We start from the raw sequence: 2,804 nt of genomic DNA, 5'->3' as shown, positions 1-2,804 counted from the left end.
ACAATGTATATATAATTTTCTTTGAATAAACGTTATACATACAATTTTTTGAGTATTTTTTTTCGACATGGAACGCATTATCGTATTTTACATTAATTTATATGGGAAAATTTTTTTCGCATTACGAGTAAGATTCTGAAACGAATTATGCTCGTTAAGCGAGGTTACATTGTATATGTAATATTCGGTGCATGCGACATATAAAAATGTCACTAGTCTCCTGACTGTTCAATATTAATTAAATTATAAGTTGAAGAGTATTATATTTTGGGATATAACGGCGTGTAGCCCGTTGAAAGTCAACCGAACTTTCGGGGGAACATCTCGCCTCTATCTTCAGGGCAGAAGAATAAGCCGACCAAGAATCCAGCGCGAAAACAGGTGGAAAGCAGAGCCAAACATGGCTTCGATTGCTACTTGTTTTCGCGTTGGTTCCTTGGTCGGCTTATTTATCGGCCCTGAAGATGGTGATAGGACCTATATTTCTCCGAAACGTCGACTGAACTTCAACGTACTACTGTGTGTCATTTTCCAAAAGATAGTACTCTTCATAACCACAGATGCGAGAACCTCAAATCCTACAAGTTACTAGTTTCCTGTTGTGGAAAGAACTCTGTCTCGATGAGCGGGAGTCTCCACTGAAGGTGGCGATTCTGAAGACCAGACAGGAAAGATTACGCAATGCCTTTACACCACCATCAGGCAAAACTTTTCCAACCGAAACCAGCACAAGAAAAGCAGAGCTGAAACAAACGAGCTATGTTTAATGTATAGGAGGAATTTCGTGGACACAATTGTGTTGAGGAAACTTCAATGCATTAATGAACAAGATACAACACGACGCCCCGATATAACATTCCATAAACTGTACCCACCTAACATTGCTAAAAGTCACATAAAATGTTGATGAAATAAAGTAAACGCCTCATCATCTCATAAAGATATTAATAACATCTCAAACAGGTGACTGGGTTTAATCATGTTCCTGGAAGATATATCACCTCCTTACATTTAATTCCGTAGCGACAACACTAACTGCATGATGGTCGAGTCACTTACACAATTTGAACCTGGGTCTTCAGGTATTCTGCGTAAATAGAAGTTCGCAAAAGAAATTTGTCTGATTATTTTTTGAAAGCTGTAGAACATGACGCAGTGGCTGGTCGAAATTCATATTTAGCTTTCGGTCTTATGGACGTAAGTAATAACTTCCAAAGTTCAACATGTTGCATTTGGCATAGACGTGTATCATACTGTGACATGTAAACCTACTTCTAGGCAACGCCTGAAATATGCGCAAGCAACAATAGGACCAGCGTCGCAAGAGGTGTTTTCTATGTGGTTCACATATATTCATTGCTAGATAACAGGCCAATAAACATGCATTCTTGATAAGAGAAAACTGTGTTTTCCGTGGTGTCCGTGCCGACAGGTTTATGCTTTTCTGATAAATTTGGGAAACTCACTGTGTAATGGATGAAGTAGGATCTACAACCTGCACTGGGATAAAGCTAAGGTGCTGCTTCATCATAACGGGATATGGAGCATACATGGAAGTTTGTAGAACATAAGTAGACGGTTGTAATATATTCCTGCATTCGCCTCGAAGTACTGAGGAAAACCTCTGCCATGACTGCAATTCAGCGTAAGTTCAAGCCGAATACTCTCGAAATTGGTCTAGAAAATTACCAGCTCCATTTCTATTTAAAACAATAGACGGTTTATTTCACAGAAAAATAAACCGTTTAGGACTGTATGAGCTGGAGAAGTTCGATTCTATAAATGACACCAAATTAACATCAGGCACATAGAAACAATTTAGATTAATGGATGGACTGTTCCCTTACCTATGGTACACCTACTGCAGTTCTTTACATACTTCCGCACAATATTTTCTGTCTCTCGCAATCCTCTTTCGTTGTAACATCGTGTGCAGTAACCCAGGCGCAGGTTGTGTAGGGCTAGCAAGGTTCATTCAGGTTTTGCATGCTTTAAGAACTCCTGGATGCACCATTTTTACAGTGGAGACCAGGAAGAAAAGTATTCTTGCAACAAATCACAGAATAACCAGCAGTGAACCATAATATATTTGAGGCATACTTGAAAAAAAAATTACGAAAAAGAGCATGACGGGTTTTGAAATTATTTTATGCTTAATGTTAGCTATTATTTTCTGAGACTTTAACCCTATTTGGTTAAGGTCTATACTGCTTCAGAGTTCCTTCAGGTGTCTCTATCTTTCTGGGCAATGCTAGGGGAGTAGCTTGAAAGAGTTGAAGACCATCTCTTCTGAATTCCTGACAAACGTTCTTCTTTTTTTCATTCAGATGAACTTCATGCTATGTATCCTACGCACATCAACCAATATGAAAAACTGTATCGATATTGGAGATGTCAATATCGATATCGAATTATCGATTTATAATTGTTCGAGAATCTAAGGAAGCTCGCATTTATATACTCTACTCGTATGTTTCCCTTATTTGCATTGAGGATTGCTGAAAATAAATACAAATTAGAATGAAAATTTGTACTACCGATGAAAAAAAATATGTCTATTTAAAAACATAATTCAGTTCAGAAAAAAAGTGCATTTTTTCTTATTTACATTAGGCCTTACACAGTCGTCCCGATTAATCTGTTTGTTTGCAACAACCAACCGAAATATTTCCCCATTTCTTGTACCTTCGAATAAATTACGATAATCTTACTGTACTAAGAAGTTAAATGGTACATTAAATACGCTGTTTCCAAGCCGACAACAAACAATTTGTTCCTAAGCTATGCTGCATCATATCAGTTTG

Source organism: Cryptotermes secundus, unplaced genomic scaffold (genome assembly GCF_002891405.2).
Source record: "Cryptotermes secundus unplaced genomic scaffold, Csec_1.0 scaffold465, whole genome shotgun sequence".
In the NCBI taxonomy this organism is placed as follows: Eukaryota; Metazoa; Arthropoda; class Insecta; order Blattodea; family Kalotermitidae; genus Cryptotermes; species Cryptotermes secundus.
Note: the sequence above shows the minus strand (reverse complement) of the source record.